General features: G+C 38.1%; 1 protein-coding gene and 1 long non-coding RNA gene across 2 annotated transcripts in view; one reads left to right on the top strand and one right to left on the bottom strand.

The window, feature by feature from the left end:
- Positions 1 to 27,025, bottom strand: part of LOC106080554 (protein Skeletor, isoforms B/C) — a 136,716-nt gene that overhangs the window by 39,886 nt on the left and 69,805 nt on the right. The gene's annotated exons all lie outside the window — the stretch shown is intronic.
- Positions 15,225 to 16,085, top strand: LOC106080555 (uncharacterized). The gene is made up of 2 exons (XR_001220234.2): positions 15,225 to 15,301; positions 15,727 to 16,085. It is a non-coding gene; the product is annotated as an uncharacterized LOC106080555 (long non-coding RNA).

The raw sequence follows: 27,025 nt of genomic DNA, 5'->3' as shown, positions 1-27,025 counted from the left end.
TACTTTTTGGGCAACCCAATATCATAAATCCTTTTATTGTGAAAATTATTCTTCTCTTCAAAAAGTCCAGCAGCATAAATCCTTTTTTTTTGGATTCATTACCATTTCTCTCTCTTTTAGGAATATAAAGTCCATATTTTGGTTAGTTTTACATTTTCCTCCCAAACTACCACTTATGTAACCACTGTTACACTTCAGCATCATTAGTGAAATAAACATGTCTTGTGGCATAGCGTTTCCGAGTGCAGATTTATAATATTTGCCATTATTATAATTTTGGTGGTTTTGTGTGGCGGTTGAGCTGAGCATCGAAGAAAAAACCAACACCGTGAGGGTTGATGACGAACAGCAGCAGCATGGCATAGTAATTTACAAAATTATATTTTCCCAATATGTATAACTTCGTTTTCGTCCATATTCTGTGGCAATGGTGATTGAACCACATCATATCATATCGTCATCATCCTCATCATTGATTTTGTGGAATCATTCTTGGCAATGTAGAACTGTTCAAATTTAAGTGATATGCCATATTTAGGGAATATTGCAAAATTTACTTCGCTACGAAATCCATTCAGTGGCATACCAACCAAAGTGGACATAAAAAAAGAAAAGGGAAGCTATAAATGAATCCCATAACAATTTGTATACCCAGGGGAAATCTGGGATAACGGTTTTTTGTTTTATTTTTCTATGAAATGAATCCCGTTTTAATATTTTTGGGGGAGTTGTTAACTCTTTGAGCTTTAACTTGAATCGGACAGCGTTCATTGATATATGAAAAGTTTGCTCCTGTTCCTAAATGGAATGTTCATAAATTTACATTGCATTGCTTTTTCGTTAACGTCATATATCTTAGATGGATAATTTGTAGGATTCTTTGTTGGCATAGTTAATTGACCATAATATCTGTCAATCAGAATGTTTGGTATATGGAAATTGGTCTAATGAGGGTTTTGTTCTTAGCCTAAAATTCCCTTAGGTTAATTTAGGTTCGGTTGAAAAGAGGGTGCAGATATTAATCTGCCACATGCCACTATAGACACACACCAAAGCCAGTAATCGGCTTGTTGTACGCTCTAAAAACTAACCTCGGACAAGTAAAAGCGTGCTAAGTTCGGCCAGGCCGAATCTTATATGCCCTCCAGCATGGATCGCATTTGCCGAGTTCTTTGCGCGGCATCTCTTTTTAGGCTATCAAAGAATAATGGATAAGAATTGTTATGCTATTGGAGATAAAGGGTGATTTTTTTGAGGTTAGGATTTTCATGCATTAGTATTTGACAGATCACGTGGCATTTCAGACATGGTGTCAAAGAGAAAGATGCTCAGTATGCTTTGACATTTCATCATGAATAGACTTACTAACGAGCAACGCTTGCAAATCATTGAATTTTATTACCAAAATCAGTGTTCGGTTCGAAATGTGTTCATTCACCGTAACGTTGCGTCCAACAGCATCTTTGAAAAAATACGGTCCAATGATTCCACCAGCGTACAAACCACACCAAACAGTGCATTTTTCGGGATGCATGGGCAGTTCTTGAACGGCTTCTGGTTGCTCTTCACTCCAAATGCGGCAATTTTGCTTATTTACGTAGCCATTCAACCAGAAATGAGCCTCATCGCTGAACAAAATTTGTCAAAATTTGAACACATTTCGAACCGAACACTGATTTTGGTAATAAAATTCAATGATTTGCAAGCGTTGCTCGTTAGTAAGTCTATTCATGATGAAATGTCAAAGCATACTGAGCATCTTTCTCTTTGACACCATGTCTGAAATCCCACGTGATCTGTCAAATACTAATGCATGAAAATCCTAACCTCAAAAAAATCACCCTTTATATTAAGTTATAGTCCGATTCGTACCATAAGTGAATTGAATATTGAAGACCATAGTAGAAGTCATTGGGTTATATTTTAGTCCATTCGGTTAAGAATTGCGCCTTGAGGGGAGCGCAAGAAGCATAATCGGGAGATCGGTTTATGTGGGAGCTGTATGTGGCTATATATCGATTAAGACCAAATTGGACACGTTTGTTGAAGGTCATGGGAGAAGCTATTGTACAAAATTTTAGCAAAATCAGATAAGAATTGCGCCCTCTAGAGGCTTTAGAAGTCAAGATCCCAGATGGGGTTATATGGCAAGTACATCAGGTTATTAATCGCAGTTGTTGGAAGTCATAACAAAATACTTCATGCTAAATTTCAGCCAAATAAGATAAGAATTGCGCCCTCTAGTGGCTCAAGAAGTCAGGATCCAAGATCGATTTATATGACAGCTATATCAGATTATGAACCATACTTAGGAAAGTTATTGGAAGTGATACCAAAACACAACGTGCAAAATTTCAGTCAAATCGGATAAGAATATCGCCCTCTATTGGCTCAAGAAATCAAGATCCAAGATCGGTATTTATGGCAGCTATATCAGGTTATGGAACGATCTAAGCCATACATAGCACAGTAGTTGGAAGTCATAACAAAACACTTCATGAAAAATGTCAGCCAATTCTGATGAGAATTACGACCTCTAGTGGCTCAAGAAGTTAAGACTCAAGATAGGTTTATATGGCAGCTATATCAGCTTATGATCCGATTTAAGCAATAATGTTGTAAGTGATACCAAAACACTTCTTCCAAAATTTCAATCAAATCGGACGAGAATTGCGCCCTCCAGAGGCTCAAGAAGTCAAGACCCAAGATCTATGTATGTGGCAGCTATATCAAAGCATGAACCTATTTGGCCCATTTACAATCCCAACCGACATACACTAATAAAATATATTGGCGCAAAATTTCAAGCGCCTAGCTTTACTCCTTCAAAAGTGAGCGTGTTTTAGACAGACGGACGGACAGACAGACGGACGTAAAATGTCATGGTGATCAAGAATATATATCCTTTTTGTGGTATTAGACGCATATTTTGAGGCGTTACAAACGGAATGACTATATAAGTATACCCCCCTTCTTTTGGTGGAGGTTATAAGAAGAAAATGTTAAGTTAGGAATTCCGTGCTGCTTACAAAATCCTTAATTATATACCATACATGTCTGGTATCGTGGCCCCACCTAAGTGCCGGTGTCTCTTAGCCGCAAAAGCCGGGCACAATACCAGCCATGATCCAACTTAGGGGCGTGTTATGGAAAACAATTAAGGATTTTGTAAGTAGCACGGAAACCCTAAATTAGATTTTCTTTTTCGAGGTTTTTTAAAGTATTTAGAGCGCACAACAAGCCGTTTACTGGCATGGATGTATGTCTATAGTGGCATGGGGCGGATTAATATCCGCACCCACTTTTCAACCTTACCTAATCCAACCTAAACTTTTCCCAGGAAGTTTTACACTTTCCCCAGGAAGCCTTCGACTTTTCCCAAGAAGTCTTCGACTCTCCCCAGTATGTTCAAGACTTTCCCCAGGAATTCTTAGACTTCCCTAGGAGTTCTTAGAATTCACCTAGGAAGTCTAATACTTTTCCTATTACGTTTAAGACTTTCCAACGAAGTCTTGGCATTTCTCAGGAAATCTTGGCATTACTCAGAAAGTCTTGGCTTTTCTCAGGAAGTTTCGAACTTTTCCTTTTGTCATACACTTTCCCAGGAAGTCTTAAACTTTTCCCAGGAAGCCTAAGGTTTTCCCCAGGAAGTGTTAGACTTTCCCCAGTAAGTCTTGAACATTTCCCAGAAAGTATTAGGCTTATCCCAGGAAGACTTAGAGTTTTCCCAGCACGCCCTAGACTTTCCACAGAAAGTATTAGACTTTACCCGGGAAATCAAAAGTATTAGACTTTACCCGGGAAATCAAAATTTTCCCCGGGATATCAAAATTTTCCCCAGAAAATCTTAGACTTACCCAAGGAAATCTAAGTCTTAACCCAGAAAGTCTAAGATTTACCCTAGGAAGTCTAAGGCTTTTCCTAGGAAGTCTTAGAATTTTACAGGAAATCTTGGAAGTTTTACACTTTTTCAGGAAATGTTAGACTAACCTCAATATGTCTCCGCATTTCATCAGTGGGTCCTAGATTTTACCCATAACATCTTAAAATTTCCCCAAGATGTCTAGGATTTTTCCAAGGAAGTCTTGGACTTTTCCCATAAAATTTTAAACTTTTCCCAGGAAGTACTCGACTTTACACAGGAAGTTTTAAACTTTCCTCCATAGCGCAGAGGTTAGCTTGTCCGCCTATGACGCTGAACGCCTGGGCGAGAATCCTGGCGAGACTATCGGAAAAAAATTTCAGTGTTGGTTTTCCCCTCCCAATGCTGGCAACATTTTTGAGGCACTATGCCATGTAAAACTTCTCTCGAAAGAGATGTCGCACTGCGGTACGTCATTCGGACTCGGCTATAAAAAGGAGGCCCTGAATCGGACTGCACTCATTGATATGTGAGAAGTTTGCTCCAGTTTCTTAGTGGAATGTTCATGGGCAAAATTTGTAATTTGCTAAGAAGTCTTGGATTTTCCCTAGGTAGTCTTATACATTCGCTAGGAAGCTTTAGACTTCCCCAGAAAGTCTTAGACTTACCCCAGGAAGTTGTAGACTCACTCTGGGATGGCTTAAATTTTCCCAATAAAGTCTTAGACTTTCCCCAAGAAGTGTTAGATTTTTCTCGGGAAGTCTTAGACTTTCCCTAAGAAGTCTTAAAATTTCCCTAGGAAGTCTTAGACTTTTCCCAGAAAGTTTTGTAAGACCTAACCCCGAAAATCTAAAATTTACCTAGAAAGTCTAAGGCTTTCTCGACGAAGTCTTAGACTTTTTCCAGTAAGTCCTTTAGTTTCCTCAAAAAGTCTTACAATTTCCCCAGTAGGTCTTAGACATTTCCTAGGAAGACTTCGACTTTCCCCAGAAAGTCTTAGACTTTCCCTAGGAAGTCTAAGATTGTCCTTAAGAAGTCTTAGACATTCCCTTGGAAGTCTTAGATTGTCCCTAGGAAGTCTTAGACATTCCCTAGGAAGTCTTAGACATTCCCTAGGAAGTCTTAGATTGTCCCTAGGAAGTCTTAGACTTTCCCAAGAAAGTCTTAGACTTTCCCTAGGAAGTCTAAGATTGTCCTTAAGAAGTCTTAGACATTCCCTTGGAAGTCTTAGATTGTCCCTAGGAAGTCTTAGACATTCCCTAGGAAGTCTTAGACATTCCCTAGGAAGTCTTAGATTGTCCCTAGGAAGTCTTAGACTTACCCCAGGAAGTCATATATATTCCTTATGAAGCATTGGATTTTCCCCAGGATGTGTTAGACTTATCCCAGGAAGTTTTAAACTTTTGTGGGGACATCTTACCTCATCCCCAGGAAGTCTTAGATTTACCCCAGGAAGTTTTAGATTTCCTCCAGAAAATATTAGACTTACCCCAGGAAGTTTTAAACTTACTCCAGGTACTCTTAGACTTAACCCAGGAAGTTTTAGACTTTCCCCAGGACGTATTAGACTTTCTCTAAGATGTCTTTTACTTTCCCCAGGACGACTTAGATTTTCCCCAGGACGTCTTTGATTTCCCCCAGGAAGTTTTATATTTCCTGCAGAAAATATTAGACTAACTCCAGGAATTTTTAAACTTACTCCAGGTACTCTTAGACTTACCCAAGGCAGTTTTAGACTTTCCCAGGATGTATTAGACTTTCTCTAAGAAGTTTTAAAATTTCCCCAGGACGACTTACATTTTCCCCCAGGACATCTTAGATTTTCCTCAGCAAGTCTTAGGCTTACCCTAGGGAGTCTTAGTCTTTCCCCAGGAAGTGTAAGACATTCCCCAAAAATTCTTAGATTTTCCCCGAGAAATCTCTGACTTTCCCCAGGAAGTCTTAGACTTTCCGCAAGAAGTCTTAGATATTCTCCAGAAAATTTTAGACACTAGTTTATTTAATTTGATTTTAAATTGTTTTATTTTATTTTATTTTATTTTATTTTATTTTATTTTATTTTATTTTATTTTATTTTATTTTATTTTATTTTATTTTATTTTATTTTATTTTATTTTATTTTATTTTATTTTATTTTATTTTATTTTATTTTATTTTATTTTATTTTATTTTATCTTATCTTATTTTATTTTATTTTATTTTATTTATTTTATTTTATTTTATTTTATTTTATTTTATATTATATTATATTGTATTATTTTATTTTATTTCATTTCATTTTATTTTATTTTTTTATTTTATTTTATTTTATTTTAATTTATTTTATTTTATTTTATTTTATTTTATTTTATTTTATTTTATTTTATTTTATTTTATTTTATTTTATTTTATTTTATTTTATTTTATTTTATTTTATTTTATTTTATTTTATTTTATTTTATTTTATTTTATTTTATTTTATTTTATTTTATTTTATTTTATTTTATTTTATTTTATTTTATTAAGTTTAATTTTATTTTATTTTATTTTGTTTTATTTTATTTTTATGTTATTTTTATTAACTTTTTCAATCTGCCCCCACTTTCTGCAGCAATAAATCACACTCACCAATTTCCCCCTTATAATTTCTAATAATATCCTTGAGATTGAGATTATTTCATTTTGATTCGAATCGCTACTGCCGGAAAAATTAATAACTTCATTAGTACAAGACCGTGCTGGTGCTGGCTGGATAAAGGACTATCTCAAAAAATGAGTTCTAATAGATAAGGCAGCATGAAATATGGTTACAAAATTTGCAAGGGTGAACAAAATACCCTGCCAAACTACATAAGGAGGGGAAAACGCTTCAAGAATACCAAGCCACTTTCAAGGCTTTTTGTTTTCAAATTTTCAACATAACGATGGGGGGAAGTTTTATCAGAGCAACAAGGACACCAAAAAACATCCCTGCTATTACTGCGTTTGAAGAAAAACACACACACACACAAAACACATGAAACTCTTAACATGTCACTCAGTTAGTCAGTCAGCCAGGGCAGCAAGCAGTCAGAGTCAGTCAGTGCTCGTTAAGGATATGAATGATAATGACAATGAACGATTGGCAGAGAGTCCGAATACCTTGGAGTACACACGACGTTGCCAGTCAACTAAGGTCACAAGGATGAACAGGAGGACAACAGTGTAATAGCAACAGGCCCCGGGAAGACAAGGCAAATAGAAATGAAACACAAGGACATTATGGCAATGTTAAAATGGTCATATTACATGGGGAGAATATGTAAATTTGTTTAATTTTTTTTTTATTTTTCATTTCAATGTCATTTAACCAGGAAACGGAAAAGTCTGAAATTATTTAAATTTCTTGCTGAAGAGAGAGAGAGAGGGAGAGCATACTGAGGGGTAAGTGAGATTTGAGCGATAGAATATTTAATTGAATGATGATTTTAAAAGTTCCTTTGTTGTCAATGACAAAACTCGTTATCTTAACAACTCTTTTTTGTTTTAGGTCACGCCATGGCAGGGGTTTAATATCAGCAGTAGCGAGGGAGGTTAAGCTCAGTGTAGAGAATACTTTACAATATTTTCTTTTTAAAAGGCTTACCAAAAGAATGATGAAGTTAATATACCCCTGTGTTGAAGGATATAAATAAATAAAGTACAAATAAGTAGGTAGGTAGGTAAAAATGACAGTCCGTTATCGAATCACTTGAACTATTTAGCAGTTTACTAAAGAGCAATGTTGTTAGTAAAGGATATCAACAAATAATTTTCACAAGGAATGCATAATTTTAAACTTTAATTTTCTCAAAACTGGTTGTATCTACAAAAATCATCTGTTTGAAACGTATTGCGAAATTTGATGTAGATTAATTCTTATTTTTAAATGAAGTATAATGTCAAATTCAGTTTCCGAAATGATTGCTCTTGGCCTGGCTCCACTCAAATTTTAGACTTTTCTATGTCAATTTGTGTAGGCTGGCAGCAATGCTGGTGAAATTTGGGAAGTATAGTCTGTAATAAGAACAAAGACCAAGAAAGCTGCCAAGTTGTAGCGTGTAGGTTGCAGGGATGCGGCCAATCTCTTGCAGCCTAGATGTTGTCATCACCCGTCGATATACCCTCTACCGTAACACGTCCTTGATATTTAACTACTCTCTAGAAAAGTAGAACTTCTTCGCATTAAGTCTCAGGCCGGCAGCTGAGAGTTGCTGGAGAACATCCTTCAAGTTCTTAAGATGCTGGTCAAAGGTTATCTCATATTACTATGATATCGATCAGGCACAACGCCCCTTTAATATATGCTCCATAAATCTCTCAAAGGTAGCTGGGGCTTTGTAGAGTCCGAATAGTATAACGTTGAATTGCCCGAGACCGCTGTTAACGCCAAATTCCGTTTTTCCTTCACTTTCTCTACGATCTTTACTCTCTAGTAACCACTCTGCAGATCAAGGGTGAAGAACTAATTTTCCCGCCACCGTAGCGCAGATGTAAGCATGTTCGCCTACGACGCAAAACGCATGGTTTCGAATACTGGCGAGAACATCAGAGAAAATTTTTAGCGGTGGTTATTCCTCCTAATGCTGCTGACGTTAGTGAGATACTATGCCAAAAACTCGCACTACGCCACGCCGTTCGGACTAGGAGGCCCCTTGTCATTGAACTTAAACTTGAAATGGACAGCACTCTGTTGCTTTATGGAATGTTCATGGGCAAATTTGCATTTCAGTATATCATCAATTTTTGGGAGCGGATATCTGTCCTTTTTGGTAACGTTGTTGAGCTTTCTATAATCCACACAGAATCTGCTGCTTCCATATTTCTTTTTAACCAATACCATTGAAGAGCACCATGAGCTTGATGATGATGGTTCTACTACACCAGTTTCCTCCATTTCCATTTACCATCTTCTGGAATACGTCCTTCTTTGCCAGGGGAACACATCTTAGTATTAATTTCATGTTTTACTACCGATGTTATTCCTCAAATTTCTTTCGTTAAGAAAAAATCGAATACGAGTTTTTAAAGCAGTTGCTTAGCCTTGTTCTTCTCAGAAGGTGAAACACTACTTGTCCAACCCTTGACATAATCCTCTATATCATAGATGGCCAAAAACACACAACCGCACATCAATTCCTATGCCCGCGAGCATAGGAAAAACGAACAGTAGCACACGTTCAGTATAAGCAACTTCGTGTGGTTTCGTTCGGTCGACGCATGTTGTTTTGCACAGCTCTTTCAACTTGTTGGCCGTTCGGATTTATAAGCTTATTTTCCTTGAAGTATGAAGTTAAATTCACTATTGCTTCGGCTGTTGTACATTGTCCAACGACGTAGAATTGGTAAATTTTCTCGAGCTTGGTTGTCAGGTTCAGAACTCGTACTGGGATTAGTTCTTCATCGTTGGTCGTTGTCAGGGCATTTGCTATTAAGATGTTGTTGTTCTTGGTTTCTGCTGGTTCAACCACCCACAAATTACCGGTTTCATATAGTCCACGCATTTGAACCCATATTATTGCTACGGTAATCTGTGGATTTTTCATAGTCATGGGTATTTTTGTCATAACCCACATTCAACGGTATTTTGATGTCAGATGATGCTTCATCTCCAGGTTAAGATCGAAGGCAATCATAAAATAGGCACCAAGTATAACTTCGTCTACAGTATTGACCCTTATAAGCTCATATTTTACGGATCTATCAGCGGCAATGCGCTTCAAAATTACCTTTTCTTTTACGTTTGCGGGCTGTCCTTTTACCTTATCCTTACCGCCCACCCCTCGTATTCACCTTCCAGAGATGAGCCCCATTATTATCACAAAGCCACCCTCAATGATAAGAATGATTTTCGGTTGATTTTCAAAGCTTAGTCGCTTTGTGTGGCTGTTAATGAGTGAATCAATGAGTGAGTGTATTCGTGGTGTTGTATGTGTGTGCGAGCTAGCGAGAGTGATTAACGCCAGTGACTAATGAAACATTAATGAGTGTTGACTGAGTGAGCGTGATAAACGTTTGTGGCATTGTTGCTGGTTGGTTGGCCTGACTAGTAGTGTTGCCACTCTGTCATTGACTGTTAATGACGATGACAATGATGTGGTTGTTGGTTGATGTTGTCGTTGTATTGTCGTTGTTGTTGTTGTTTTAACATTGTGTGTCACAGATGCTGATGGCGACGACGAAGATGTTGAGTTGCCGAGCCTCTTTTCACATAAAGGTGTCAATGTAACAGTGTGTATGCTGCAGCTCTGCTTAAAGAGGCAGCAGAGAAAGAGAGACATAGAGACACATGAATGTCGGTAATTTAGACATTTTTATGAGTTGATAATCAACTGGTGGCGCATATGTGTGTTGGTTAGGGCAAAAGTGACTGGTGGAAAATATAATAAATGGGTTGGGGGTGGGAAAGATATAAATGGGGGGTTATAATGGCACTAAATTATTCTGGCATTATTTTGTTAATTTTATATCGAACATTGAACTGTTCTTCCCTGCCCCCATGACATGCTTCTGGGGTTTCTACATTTGTTCACACCATTAGAATTCAAAAGCTTCTGTCGCGTCGCATATGTACGCACATAATCAAATTTCCCTAATATCCTTATGTGTTAGTAGTGTTATAGGTATCTGCTGTCTATCCAACCATCCATATCACACATACTATATATTCTATGTGATGAATTTGAATATTCCAAATTGAAGCAGCAAACGCAGAAAAAGAGCACAACACCAGAAATTCAATTTGAAATGCAAATGAGCCTGAATGAATGTTGCTATGGAAACAAAAGGATATTCTGGCAATTCATGGATTTTTATTCATGGCAAATATTCTAAAGAGAATCCGCATGCCTGGATTCATGCAGCCAACCATAAAGCCATTGATTCAAGGAATCATGACAACCGATATGCAGAAGGAGTATTTGGGCATAGCTACAACATAAAACATTACTAAATTCCCCATCATCAGGAGAGGGAGCAGCCCTAATGCATGAAACATGGAAAAGTACAAAAGAGCTTAGCGAATATGTTCATTAAGCACGCTTAGCCTTTTTGTTCCTTGCTCTCTCACTTGTAAATGCGTAGTTATCCTTTTGTTTTCTTTGGCAGGAGTTGTTGAAATTTCTAATTAAATTACTTATGCTTAGTGCAGCCATTGTCACGTTGCAAGCTGCTGATGTCGCAATTTTACCCCAAGAAGTTGCAAGGACACATTTCATTACAATGGCCCAGGTCATTAGGAGTGAGAAATGGAGCATTTACTGCTAGAGTTTATAACGCGTTTAAGAACATTTATTCAAAAGTGTTGTTCACTCTTTTGCCAGAACAATGGTTTTTGGCGCTTTCAGCAACAATTTAGCTGAACAGCTTATAATGAAAGAAGGTTGCAAGATTTTGGCGAAGGGACTTATTTTTGTAGTCGTATTGCGGTAGGTATTCTCCGGCCCAAAAGTTTTCCTTTTTTAGATCAAAATAGATTTCACAGTCAAATCATCGCATTCCGGAATGCCTGTTACGATAGAATACCGCGAGCAGTGAAACTAGTAGAATATGCAGACGAAATCACTGCTGTCATCCCGCAAGTGACACGGAAGGGGCGTAGCGCAAACTGAAAATATGGGCTTAGGACTGGTGATAAGAGCTGGACTCTCAAGGCATGCAACTAGCAATGGACATGACGGAATTGCTCCTCCGAACGGGAACGAATATCACATCGGAAGTGGGAATGCGTATAGACGACATGCAAGTGACGACCAAAAAAACTGTCAAACACCCTAGAATCCAATTAGATACGCAAACTGGCTGTTAACAGCTGTCCGCGTGAGACAGCTGTTAACAGCCGGTCAGATTTGATGGTATGACAAGATATTCGATCTTCTGGGCGTCTTCTAAAATTTCTGACACCAAGTTTTGAGACATCTTTCTCCACTTGATCTTTCCATCGAGCTCTGGATATTTCGGTTTGTGTGTACCACCGTGATCGCCTTCAAACGATTTATTTGCTGGAACTTCTTCATTCATTCTGACAACCTGGATTGATGCAGATTGAATTTTTGTACGTACCGTCGATACGAATAAAGCCCAGCATATAACGATAGCTACACTTGTTATGATGTGAAAAGCATTTCCTATCTTGATGCTTATAGTGCTCTTTGTAGTCGAGTCGCAGCAAATTACTTGGAAAATTTGGGAGGGCCATGAATTCAAGCGCTTTTCACCATTAGTTGCATATGTTACCAATGACAACCATTTTAAAATTAAAGAAGACATTTTTGAGGCACTTTTATCACATATTTCAACTTTTATACAGCTTTGGACTTGCGGCCGTTTTTCGATTAAACGCATATTTGAGGAGTTACAAACATTTTAAGTTAAAAATTCATTTTTGGTTTTTACCAATATTAAAGTAATTTCTTAAGTTTCCAGGAGAAAATACCTTTGGTCCAACATTCAGAAAATTAACCCTTCACGAGAGAACGTCCTAGGAACGACTAGGGATTAAGGCAAAGAGACTTCTTCGCTTCAAAAAAACATGATACCTAGCAGCACGAGGCAATCCGAGAAACCAATTTGATCACTTAGTGTCAAATGAAAGCATAGCGCTACAATACGCAAATCATTGCTTACCCCATACATAATGCCGCGAAATCCGTTTTTGGTTTGTATGGATCTACGTAACAGTAACCTGAATAAAGAAAATTAAGGCAGTAGGAGCAGATGGATTACTAGCAAAATTATTTAAGACACTAGGCACTATTTAAGACATCAGCTTGTCTTCGCAATCTGAACGCATACCCGACGATATAAACCTCGGCATATTACGCGCCGGAGACAAGATAGAGTATATGCCAACTACAGAGGAAGGGAAAAAGACTTATAGTTTCCATTGTGTACAAAATATTTTCACGTGTACTGTGAAAAAGATCAAAACTTAAAGTTAACGAGATAATTGGGTCTTTTCCTTACGAATTTAGACCTGATAAATACATCATAGACCAGATATTTACTCTACGGTAAATCCTGATAAAAAAAAAACCAAAAAGAGACAGATCGACATTTGCGATATTTTTAGCCGCTTTCGAAAGCCTTCATATGTGTTTGAAACCATGTCGGATGCTGGTGTCAATGTGACATTGATCTGCTGGTATCAATGTGATATTGATCTACTTTTGCAGAAAGACGTTCTCTGACATACGTTCCCACAAGTCGCCCTCAATGCGAAAGTAAAAGCAAAAGTTGTATCCTGTATATAAATAACAGTTGATCCAAGAGCCAACTATAGTGGATAACGAACAAAAGTTCGCACACACTTGGTAGTCCATTTCAATTGCCGATGCTAAAATTGAGATCAAAGTTGACTTCAAAACCTGATTTAAATCTTTCGGGCATGTTCAGAGTTACTAAAAAAAATCGAGTTCTAAGTCAACACAAATTTGCACTTCACAATGAATACAGAACCAAGACAACGTGCACACCAGAGGGAAACCACCTCCCAAAATAAACACCAGAGTACAAACAAAAATTTGGTGCATTCAATTCAAAAGTGGGGGAAATCCTTTAAGGAGATACAAGCATTTTTAAGTTATTTTTCACCAATTTTTAAAGAAACTGTATGAATAGGTCATAAATTAATACTAATTTCTCGATGAGGTGCCCTATTTTGGCAATTGCTAGCATTATAGAAATAAGGATAATATTTTGAATTGTTGACCTTCTTCCATGCTAATTTTGTTATTCAGTTTGTATCACTTCGGTCTAAGACCCTATAAAATATATACGTATATTATTAAGATGGAGGCCACCGTAGCGAAGAGGTTACCAAGTCTGCCAATGACGCTGAACGCCTGGGTTCGAATCCTGACAGGAGCATCCGAAAATTTTTCAGCTCTGGTTATCCCCTACTAATGTTGGCGACATTTGTGAGGTACAATGCCAAATAAAAACTTCTCCCCAAAGAGGTGTCCCTCTGCGGCACGCTGTTCGGACTCGGCTATAAAAAGGAGGTCCCTTATAATTGAGCTTAAAACTGAATCGGACAGCACTCATTGATTTGTGAGAAGTTTGTCCCAGTTTCCTAATGGCGCAAATTTGCATATTCTTGATCCTCGTGACATTCCAATTGGATCCAGCGATGTCCGTCCGTCTGTCCAAAACAACCAAATTTGTTTGATAATTAGCTTACGATATGTGGACTGAATTATTCAGTTTAAGTTTGTGTTCGTAGAATTGTTGATATTAACACAAATTATCGTCCGTTTCCCTATTTAACTCAACTTTAAGGAGCTACAAGCATTATTAAGTTAAAAACCAAACCAAATCCGATTTGCCTGGTCTTCTGGTAAACTACCAACAACTGTACAAAGTATGGTTCAAAACGGTTCATAACCTGATATATCTGCCATATAAGCACATCTCCCGATTAGACTTCTTGAGCTTCTAGAGGCGCAATTCTTATCCAATTTGGCAACTGTGCTAAGTATTGTCTAGATCAGTCCATAACCTGATGTAACCGCCATATAAACCGATCTCACGATTAGATTTCTTGATCTTCTAGAAGGCGCAATTCTTATCCGATTTGACTGATATCAGTGAGAAATGACTTCCAACAACTGTGCCATGCAGGATCTAAATCAGTCCATAACATAATATAGCTGCCATATAAACCGATCTGGACTTCTGAAACTTCTAGAGGGCGCAGTTCTTATCCAATTTGATTGAAATATTGTCATTTTGGTATAATTTCCAACAACTGTGCCAAGCATGGTCTAAATCGGTTGATAACCTGATATAGCTGCCATATAAACCAATCTCCCAATTTGACACTCTGAGCCACAGGAAGGCGCAATTTTTACTCGATATACCTGAAATTTTGGAGGTGGTACTTTTTTATGACTTCTAACAGTCATGTCCATACTTGATGTAGCTTATATATATATATATATATATATATATATATATATATATATATATATATATATATATATATATATATATATATTGAAAAAGTCATTCAATGAATTTGACTAATGGGATCCATGGTGGAGGGTATATTAGATTCGGTCCGGCCAAACTTACCACGCTTTTACTTGTTTTTTGAAAAATTTTTGAAATTTTGGTAGCGGCCAATAGCCAAATTTTTTTTCGTAGCGGCCAATAGCCAAAATATCGAACTAAAAACAGGTCGTATAGCATTCGATTAAGGAAAATCATTAATAACTGAAATTCCTTTTTTGCGAAATGTGACAGAACAGTTTCCTCCAAGCAGAACTCTAATTGAAGTAAAAAATCCTCATTGTACGACATTCTCAATGTGGATGTCTATACAAATATTTTGCCGAAATAAACTTTAAGTTGTCTAGAAACCATTGTTAACGTTAAGGGCAGCTCGTGGTGCCACCATCAGTGGCGTTCTTGGCCATTGTTGCTTGCTGCTGTTGTCATTGGGTATGGTAAACGACTTTAATGCGTTTCATTGTTAATGCCACGTGGCAGGCTTTATTAGTTTGTTCGTTCCAGTGAGCGTTCGCTTCTTAATTCTGGCATTGGGTGAGAACATGAAAAACACCCATCAAAGGCGTTTGGCTTTCGAAAGACAGACGGACGGACAGACAGACGGGCGTTCAATGATTGCACGCTTTTACGCTTTTACATGCATTACTCAAAAACGCCAGGCTATTGTTTGTCCTTTCACTTTGGGAATAATGTTGCCTAAGTTTTTGTTGGCCCACAAACAACATAGAATGGGGTAAGGGGGGGACGGGAAAGTATAAAATATTGCATGGCAGAGGCTACAATTCCACACAACAAAACAAAGAAAGGACATGTTATACATTTATTAAATTTCATATTTCTATCAACGTTTTTTTCAGATTTTCGTTTTTCTTTTTGCAAATGCATTAAGCGTAGACGTCCCGGCGTGTGCTGCTCAGGCAAGAATGACGACAACTACCATGATGATGAAGGAGGACATCAGTGACAGCTACATGTAGGTAAAAAGATAACAATCACCCCCAAAACGGAAAAAATGAAACGAAACCCTGACAAGGTTATGGAAATTAGAGCCCGCAATACAAAGCCACGACCAACAAAACAAGGACAATAGAAAATTGCCAATTATGATGTGTGATACAGGGATTTACTATTAGTCTCTTCATTATTTTGTTTTTTATTTATTTATATACGACGCATGCTTGCAAATACAGATAAAATCGATAGAACTCCTTTGAAATCCTTTTGGTATCCTTGCTCGAAGAGTTCCCTTTAATTTAAGTCAATTTGTATATTTTCAGGGAAGCAAAGACAGCTTATCATTATAATTGCAGGAAAATTATCAATCACTGTATATGATTTATGATATTTTTTAACTTAAGTTTTGCAGTAAGAAAATGTATTTCTATATTATTTCCTTGAATTTAAAATATGATGAATTATTCTTTGAAAGTTGATTTTCATAGAAAATTTAATTAAAACAAAATTTTAGGAATTTATTTTTATGAAACGTTCAACGAAATTTAAATTTAGTTGATTCCTCAATGACTACTATTCCGAGTAAGGCATTCCCAATTACCTTGGTATTCCTTTCTAAATGTCAACATCGCCCATACTTAGTGTCTTCTGTGGATTGCAAGTCAGGCTGAGAGGTACACGAGACATTCTGGCATGGCACATGCAATCATAATATCCAGAATAGTATAGACAACCCCAATGCTAGGTTAGGCCAATGGAAGAGCTTTGGATTCTCTGATATAAAAAAAGACTTGTACTAAAGTTTTAGGGTCATTTTTGGTCATTTAATCGTGGACATTTGTGTGTAGTATGTATACCAAGAGGTAAGGAATGTCTGTAATAAAACCTTAAATCATAAAATGAGCACATATAGGGACACTAATGTTATAGTCTGATTCGGACCATAAATGAATGCAGAACATTGTATTGGGTTGCCCAAAAAGTAATTGCGGATTTTTCATATAGTCGGCATTGACAATTTTTTTCACAGCTTGTGACTCTGTAATTGCATTCTTTCTTCTGTCAGTTATCAGCTGTTACTTTTAGCTTGCTTTAGAAAAAAAATGTAAAAAAGTATATTTGATTAAAGTTCATTCTAAGTTTTATTAAAAATGCATTTACTTTCTTTTAAAAAATCCGCAATTACTTTTTGGGCAACCCAATAGAATTCATTCGGAAAAGAATTGCTCCTTGTAGGGCCTCAAGAAGCAAAATCGGGAGATAGGTTTATATGGGAGCTGTATCAAGCTATAGGTCGATTCAGACCATATTAGACATGTATGTTGAAAGTCATGAGAGAAGCCGTTGTACAAATTTCTGCCAAATCGGATGAGAGGCCCTCTAGAGGCTCAAAATTGGTTTATATGACAGCTGTACCAGATTATGAACCGATTTGAATCATACTTAGTAAGTACAGTTGTTGAAAGTGATACCAAAACACTACGTGCAAAATTTCAGTCAAATCGGATGAGAATTGCGCCCTCTAGCGGCTCAAGAAGTCAAGACCCAAGATCGGTTTATATGGCAGCTATATCAAAACATTGACCGATTTGAACCATACTTGGCACAACTGTTGGATATGATACCAAAACACCATGTGCAAAATTTCAGTCAAATCGGATGAGAATTGCGCCCTCTAGCGGCTCAAGAAGTCAAGACCCAAGATCGGTTTATATGGCAGCTATATCAAAACATTGACCGATTTGAACCATACTTGGCACAACTGTTGGATATGATACCAAAACACCAAGTGCAAAATTTCAATCAAATCGGACGAGAATTGCGCGCTGTAGAGGCTCAAGAAGTCAAGACTCAAGATCGGTTTATATGGCAGCTATATCAAAACATGGACCGATTTGGCCCATTTACAATTCCAACCGACCTACACTAATAAAAAGTATTTGTGCAAAATTTCAAGTGGCTAGATTTTCTTCTTGAGGTGCATTGCTTCTCTGTAGATGATCTTCGTTGTCCTTAAGAGTGCATGTATTTCGTCCAATGCAGGTACACATTTGACTATGTGAAATAACCTGTGTGTGGAAATAGCCTACATGTGTTTTGTATTTATTGTCCTTAGTTATTAAGCATTGTATTGTAGGTGCATGCATGCACATATTCATTTTCATCATCCTAACATTCTAGCTCATTGTGAGACCCAGGTGCGTGAGGATTCAGATCCACAGAATTTTCACATCCCTGGGTACCACACTCTGTCTCTTTTTATTTCGCACAGAGCCCACGTGGTATATGTACGTAATGATGTAGTGATCCAAAGACGATAATACATGGACTCACAGGATCCTGAGTTTTACTCCCTTTGGGTTAAATTCGGGAATGGATCACATATATGGCACTTTGGATTTCTATATAGAAGTCCAAACTCAGAAAGGGAGGCTTCCATGAACGGCTTTGACGCCCTTTCTGATTCCATTTCAAATATTTTGGAGGATTTTCCGGGCAGTAAAATCGTTGTCGCTCCTCCTGGCTTTCCCATTCGAGTCATACGACTCCTGAGGGCCAATATGTTGAGATTTTCGCTGCGCATAATGGCGCAACTAGTGAACGAACCGACACATATCGCATGTGTTCAAGGGCACCAAGATAATACTCTTGACCTTTTTTAACTTCACACCCTGAAAAGTATGAAGTTAATACTCTTGAACCTCTCGGTAACTCCGATCACTGCATTGTATCGTATTCTGCTCTTCGTACCGCTTCTCGAAGCGGTCAATATTTTTATAGGAAAAACACATTGGACTGAGCCCAATGTATTCATTTAGCATTTTAATTGGAAACTATGTTTTCTAGATGACGATATAAATGCTACTGCTGAAATGATTGAGAAGATAATTTAAAATGGAATGAGGACATTTATAACAGTACAAGACTATAACGGCTAAATCAGACGACAAAAGTTGGTTTAACCAGACTTGCAGAGATGCTGTCAGATCGAAAGAGGTGGCATTCAGGAACTGGCACTTGGATAAAAATGCCAATACTGAACTGCAGCGCAAGCAGGCAAGATCTTCGTGTGCCAATGTGGTTAGGCGCGAAAAATGTCCTTATGAACAGCGTCTGCGTACTAAGGTTCTTGCTTCTACACGAGGAAGTAAGAGCTTTTGGTCATTCATGAAGAGTAAAGGGTAGTTCTTCATCCACTCCAACTCTTGTAACGGATGATCAAACGTTCACTAATCCGGTTGATAAGGCTAACCTGTTGCCTATTTGCAGGGAACTCTTTCCTGCCGGATAGCAATCAACCACTTCCCTCAATCGAAAATGTATCCGGCGTCAAGCCCCAAATATTTTTTCGAACTCGTGGAGTTAAAAGGGTTCTTAAGAATCTGGATGTCAATAAATCCCCGCGCCCGGATGGCATATCAACATGTACTTTGCGCAGCCGTTCTTCGACGCTTGCTCGTCCATTACGCAACCTTTTCAACCTTGCCTACCGTGTGGGAGTCTTCCCGTCGCGTTGAAAGATTGCGAACGTTCAGCCAATACCCAAGAAGGGTGAGGAAAAGAACCCTGCAAATTATCGGCCAATTGCGATATGCTTCGCTCTCTCCAAGCTCGTGAAGAGCATGGTTAATCACCATCTTGTGAGGTATTTAGAGTTTAATGGCGTTCTAAGCGACCAGCAGAATGAGTTCCGCAGAAATCGCTCTCATGGGCGACCTCATGGTATTCTCTCCACCAGTGTGGTGAGAGTAAGGTTGTGGCTCTGGAAATCTCCAAGGTATTTGATAGGGTCATTTAGGTTCCGTAGAACGTCGGAACGTAGGAGTCGCTCAATCCACCAGTTTGGGTGAGAGTAAGGTTGTGACTCTGGATATCTCCAAGGCATTTGATAGGGTCTGGCACATGTCGATTTATTTCGAGCTTTATCAGAGATCGCACTATTGGAGTCATTATAGATGGGTTCACATTCAATGAGCATAAATTGACCGTAGACTCGGTTCTTTCACCTTCAGAGTCAGACATCGAATCCGATCAACTCATTTGCGGATGACAGTAATCGCTGTCATTCGTACTCATTCGACCATAGGCCGAGTCTTCCAGAGATTGAGGACAAGGGTTATGGATGATACACCCTCCCAGGATTTGCTGGCAATTTCTGAGAGGGGTCGAATGAATGGAGTATATTTTAATGCACGGAAGACCCAGTGCTGCTTGTTGTCACACTAACGATTCGATGATGTCCATTGTGCTAAACATGAAGCATCCAAGTGTTAAGGCTTCCTTAAACGGTCTAAGTATTACTTCACTCCATCTGATCTTCTTCACATCTACACCACTTTTATAAGGGCGAAAATGGAGTACAACTCACATGTATGGGCTGGAGTTTCAAGATTATCCCTGGAGCTACTGGACCGTGTATAGATGAGAACGATGGCGTTGATTGGGGGCAGTAGGGTATCCAACTCGAATGCTTCCCTTGAACATCGTCGCAATGTGGGTTGTTTGGAGCTGTTCTATCGGTACTTTCATGGTGTGTGTTCATCCGATATTCGTCTTCTTATTCCTGATGTAAGGATGTTTGTCAGGGATACTAGACATTCCAGGAACTCCCACCCGTTTGTAATTGATTAGTCAGCGGACCGCACAATGCATTATAGATAGATTTATTATTTCGCCCGAACCGTTCATATGTGGAATCGACTTGCGGCTAATGTTATTCCCACCCACTTTGACATCCAGAGATTTAAGACAAATGTCAATAAACACTACATCCTTTTCCCCCCCTCCAATTCCTAATTTCCATTCTCCAATGCAATGCACTGCATTCATAACGGACATCCTCTGCGTGTTGGTCGATAAAAAAAGGGCTCCAGTAATACGGCTTTATTATGGGATGTTAAGAACAGACTTTAGCAAACTGAAGGCAATATGGTGAATACAGCTCCCAAGAGCCCGAGGTTGATTCACTCGACACCCTTGTGTAAGGAGTTCATCAATTTCCCGAGGCCTTAGATAAGGGTGAAAAGAGGATGCGGATATTAATCCGCCCATGCCACTATCCACTTCGAGAGGATTTGTTTATTCGTTCGGATATGATCGTCATTTCCACAAACGGACGGACAGACATTGGTAAATCGGCAAAGATTGTCAAGACGATCAAGATTATACTAACAAAATCCTTAATTGTTTTCCATACCACGCCACTAAGTTGGCTCATGTCTGGTATTGTGTCCCCACCTAAGTGGTGATGTCGTTTAGGCAAGAAAGCGGGCAACATAGGACCTAAGAAATGCTCCTACGTCTCATCATCTTGCCCACATGCCCTATACATGGTATCACTTGTCGCACCGATTTTGCATAAGGGAGCTATGATACCCAAAAGCTATACTGACCTCTTTCTTACTTTCTTTCAGAAATAGCCTCGTGCTCTCACGAACCGGATAACCCCATGGAATTTTCGCCGTCTTACGCTGTTTCACAGTGGGCCATACAACGGGTTAACCAAGTTTAATAACGGCAATTCTCTGGCCTGCCAAATCGTCTGCCCCTTCTTAGCCCCTTACTCCGTTATGACCCGGCACCCAAACGATGCGGATTGTGACATCCTCGGAGAAGGCGTTAATCAACTTCTCACACTGCAAGACTGTTCGTGACCTTACCATCCTAATGGGGCGCCCCGGTAGCCGTGTTGGTAGCGTGCTTGGATTACCAATGCAGGGGTCGTGGGTTCGATTCCCGCCAGAAGCCTTGGTCTGTCGCTACTGTGGTATCACAATGGACTTAAAATTGTCTATTTTAGTCTGTAAAGGACTGCCACTCTTACCCAACCTAACCAACCGTCATGGTTGTTATTGCACTTACAGCGATTTTACTGTCCGTAAAAATGTTCACACTCGACGTCCTCGCGTTTGCACCACACCACCTGACGCATAATGTGATCGCCCGAATCTCCGCCTGCAGGACCGTATTACGGTCATGCAGTCTAAAACAGATTGTAATCCCTGGGTTCTCGATGTCGATCCCCAGGCCCACTCTGCCCTCTAGCCTTGATCCATCCGTGTAACATAATCTTCCAGATGACAGTCCAAGACAGTGCCGATGGCAGCAGTGCCTCCTAGTCGACCTCAAGGGTCGTCTCAGGTATCCGATCGAAAACCTCTTCCCTTCTTTCCAGGTTTCCTAACGTCGACTCGATTATACCGCTATTGTATGAGCTGCTCCTAATCTCAATCCATTCTCCCATCGCCTTAAGTTTAATAGCAGCAGTGGCTGCCTTACACTTTATCTGTATGCCAATGTGTCGGTTATCTAGAATAGTCTCCAGTGCCCTAGTAGACGTGGTCCTCATCGCTCCGCCTATGCCAAGACAACATGTTCTCTGAACCTGTTGTATGGTCTTTATGTTGAACTTTTCTCCATAGCAGTCCACCATACTACTGAGGCTTAAGTAAGAATTGATGTAATCACGCTCCTGTAGAGCCAGTGGACTATACTCGAATTCAGGCCCCATTTCGAGCCAACGGCCCTTCTACATAATTCCCAACATCTGTGAGGCTTCTCTATAAGCTCCTGGATGTGACGGTTCCAATTAAGTTTCCTTTTCAAGATCACTCCTAAGTATTTGAGCTTGTCAGATATCGAAATCGTTTTATTGAGAAAACGTGGTGGATCAAATTGGCCCACTTTCGTCTTCCTCCTAGCTATTGGACCTTGTCAGATATCGAAATCGTTTTATTGAGGAAACGTGGTGCGTCAAAATGGCCTACCTTCGTCTTCCTCGTGAACAGGCATATTGCAGTCTTCCCTAGGAAAACATTGAGACCCCTGGGTTTAGTCCAGTCATATGCCATATGCAAGACCCTTTCGGCCCTTCTTCATAGCTGGTTCGTATCCTTACCCTACCTAAGAAGTATTATAACATCGTCTGCATAGCAGACGGGTTCAAAACCCTCCTCATTCAGCATCCGTAATAAGTTATTTATGGGAGGTGCGATAAAAGAATTTCAATAGCTTTCTGTTTGACAATTTATATACCCAATTTATTCTGTAAGACCCACCCCAATATATTTCACTAGTGAGACAAATCACATTTGTCTTTGTTGCAATCACTTACATATCATTTTTTGTTTTGCGGCACAACATCAACATGCTTTTTTGAAACGAAGACCTTGTCATACACCTTCAAGCAAAACGTAAACCGCAAAAACACTTGTCAAATACTGACGTGATTTCAAATTTTTTGGTTTTTTTAGCTTCAATTTTTTGTTCACTCTTCAATGATTTTTACTGTGGCATTGAGGAAAACAAGCAGAAAAAAGGAAGTATTAGCCAATAAATGTGAGCCAAAGTGCAAACGATCATACGTATCAGCGCTTAAAGATACTCTGCTGGGAAACTTCAAGCAAGGCAACACACTTTCATATAATTCCTAAAGCACACACACACACAAACACACATAGAGAGAGAAGCACAAATGAAATAGTATGCGCCTTGAATGTCATCGTCAAACACAATTGAAAGGAAAAACTAATCCAAAGGATTAAGTGTGTGGAAGCGAACAAACGAATGCCAAGAAGGAGTAGAACGTAGATGCACTCACTCATTGGCAAACAAAATATTTGAAAGCAATAAACATGACCAAGTTCATATAGAAAAGATTAAAATTTCACCCAAATAGTAAGCTGGTGTGGCAGCGGGTGTGTGTTGGTGTCTAAGGACATGCATTTCTATAGAGTTATGCACTCACCCACACACCCTCCCAGCCACTCACTGACACATTCGTCGTGATGTAATGCAATGCCACCTAAATTGGTTGCATTTCAAACTGAAGGCATCCCAAAAAGGACACTTGAGAAATAGTTTTTATCATTGCAACCTTCCTTTTTTCAAACAGGGTTACCCTAAGTCAGTTTTTGGAAAAATTTATTATATGACAAAATAAAATAAAAATGAAAAACAAAATTAAATTAAATATAAACAAATTGACATTTAAAATTATTAAGAAATAAAAAATGGAAATATGGAAAAGTTTTTTGCAAAAATCTCATTTTCGAATTCCTGCTGTCAAACAAACATTTGAATGTGGCAACACTGACTTTCTGTTTTGATTTGGTAATGACATACATACATGCACATAGTGTGTACACTTAAGCCTATACTAAAGATGAGCAATTGACTAGCCTAGTTCACATGTTGCTCCCGGTAACTGTTGAGCCCAACTTACGTTCATCTTTTTCTCTCACATCCCATTCTCCAAGTAGTTGGCTGTGTTATTGGGTGGTCCAATAGCAGTTAATCAAGGATTAGGGCCAATCTACTATTCATGGGGCCTAATGTCGAACTACAACAACTACTAAAAATACTATGTCACCATAGTCTAACCTTGAGATTAGTAAAAGCTTATAGAAAATTGAGCACAAGAAGCCTTAAAAAAGATGCCATAGAAAAATTAATAGAGGAGAACACAATACAATAGACAGACTAAATACAAACATCTTGAGATGATGATTATGTGTACCTTCTTCCTTTCCCCTGCGAGCTCCATTGTTTGCAGCTAGTGTTTGTCTATACAAAAAAAAAAAAAAAGCAGAACTCATAACGAGGTAATCGTGACAAATTAAAAATGAAAGCAAATGAGGCAATCTTCATTCATGGAAAGTTTTTTTTTATTTTTTTTTTTTTCAAACAAGAAAAAACCAGCAATATAAAGAGATTTAAAAAGATTTTGATATAAAAAAAAATCTTCAAGGCATTATAGATGTAAACAACAATTTGGAACAGTTATTGTTAGGTCTTATGATGGAAGAGCCTTGACTTGATGTAAAGAGGGGTATTAATGAGGTAGAGGACTTAAAGTCAATACATAAAATGAAATAAAATAAAATAAAATAAAATAAAATAAAATAAAAAAATAAAATAAAATAAAATAAAATAAAATAAAATAAAGTAAAATAAAATAAAATAAAATAAAATAAAATAAAATAAAATAAAATAAAATAAAACAAAAAAATAAAATAAAATAAAATAAAATAAAATAAAATAAAATAAAATAAAATAAAATAAAATAAAATAAAATAAAATAAAATAAATGAATATAAAATAAAATAAATTAAAATAAAAGAAAATAAAATAAAATAAAAAAAAAAAAAATAAATCCTATAGAAAAGAAATTTTGCAAAATTTCGCATGGAAAGGATATTTTGAAAAAAGAACTTTACATAATTTCCAACAACAAGTAAAATTGCATTAAGTTCGGCCGGAACTTTGGATACCCACCACCTCGGGTATATATGTAAACCACCTTTCGTCAGAATCCGGTGAAAAATGCATAATTTATGCCCCCATAGCAGCTATATCGATTTTGAACGGATTCAACAAGGACATTCAATAAGAATAAGTCATTGTTCAATTATATAGAACAAATATTGGTTTTTTGGTAGCCATATCCAAATATAGGCCGATCGGAATCATATACGATACGGACGTCGAAGAGCCTAATATAAGTCACTGTGTCAAAATTCAGCGAAATCGGATTATAAATGTGCCTCTTATGGGACCAAGATTTTAAATCGAGAAATCGGTCTATATGGCAGCTATATCCAAATCTGGAACAATCTGATCCAAATTAAAGGAGAATGTTGAAGAGTCTAACACAACTCACTGTCCCAAATTTCGGCGAAATCGGAAAATAAATGCGCCTTTTATGGGCCAAAGACCTTAAATCGACAAATCGGACTATATGGCAGATATATCCAAATCTGAACCGATCGGGGTCAAATTGCAGAGTGATGTCGAAGGGCGTAACAAAACTCATTATCCGAAATTTAGGCAGAATCGGTCAATAAATGCGCCTTTTATGGGCCCAAAGCCTTAAATCGAAAGATCGGTCTATATGACAGCTATATCCAAATCTGAACCGATCTGGGCCAAATTGCAGAATGATGTCAAAGGGCCTAACGCAAATCACTATCCCATATTTTGGCAAAATCGGACAACAAATGAGCCTTTTATGGACCTAAAACCTTAAATCGAGAGAATGGTCTATATGGCAGCTATATCCAAATTTGAACCGATCTGGCCAAATTTATATGGCAGCTATATCAGGTTATGTACCGATTTGCGTCATACTAAGCACAGTTCTTGGAAGTCATAACTCCTCATGCAAAATTTCAGCCAAATCCGATGAGAATTGCGCCCTCCAGCGGCTCAAGAAGTCAAGATCCAAGATCGGATTACAATGCAGCTATATCAGGTTATAGACCGATTTAGACCATACTTAGCACAGTTGTTGGAAGTGATACCAAAACATCTTATGCTAAATTTCAGTCAAATCGGATGAGAACTGCGCCATCTAGAGGCTTAAGAAGTCAAGACCCATGTTCGGTTTATATGGCAGCTATATCAAAACATGGACCGATATAGCCCATTTGCAATCCCAACCGACCTACACCAATAAGAAGTATTTGTTCACAATTTCAAGCTGCTGGCTGTACTTCTTCGAAAGTTAGCGTGCTTTCGACAGACAGACTGACGGACTTGGCTAGATCGACATAAAATGTCATATCGATCAAGAATATATATACTTTATGGGGTCTTAGACGAATATTTCGAGGAGTTACAAACAGAATGACGAAATTATACTATGGTGGAGGGTATACAAATTTCATCTAGAAATTAAATTTTGTAAACATTTTCTGTAGAAAGAGAATTTAACAATATATCCCATTGAAAGGAAGTTTTACCACTATATCCTACAGAAAGCAAATTTGAAAAAAAAGTTATATATAAGAGAAATTAAATAAAACTATAACCAAATCTTATATATAACAATTAAAAGCGTACTAAGTTCGGTCGATCAGAATGCTGGGATTCCACCACAATGGATTCTGCTAAAAATTTAGTTGTCTGGCCTATACTTTGTACAGTCTTAAAACAGCACTACATGCAAAATTTTACCTAAGTCGGACAAAAATTGCGATATGTAAGGTCTCAAATCGGGAGATCAGTTTATATGGGAGCTATAGCAGGTTATGGACCGATTTGGACCGTACTCGGCACAGTTGTTGGTAAAACACCATTTTCAAAATTTTAGCCAAATCGAACAAAAATTGCGGCTTCCAGAGGTCAAATCGGGAGATCGGTTTATATGGGAGCTATATCCAAATCTGAACCGATATGGCCCATTTGCAATCCCCAACGACC

Source organism: Stomoxys calcitrans, chromosome 2 (assembly GCF_963082655.1).
Source record: "Stomoxys calcitrans chromosome 2, idStoCalc2.1, whole genome shotgun sequence".
NCBI classification, from domain to species: domain Eukaryota; kingdom Metazoa; phylum Arthropoda; class Insecta; order Diptera; family Muscidae; genus Stomoxys; species Stomoxys calcitrans.
The sequence above is the reverse complement of the archived record's forward strand: the minus strand, read 5'-3'. Positions and strand labels throughout refer to the sequence as shown.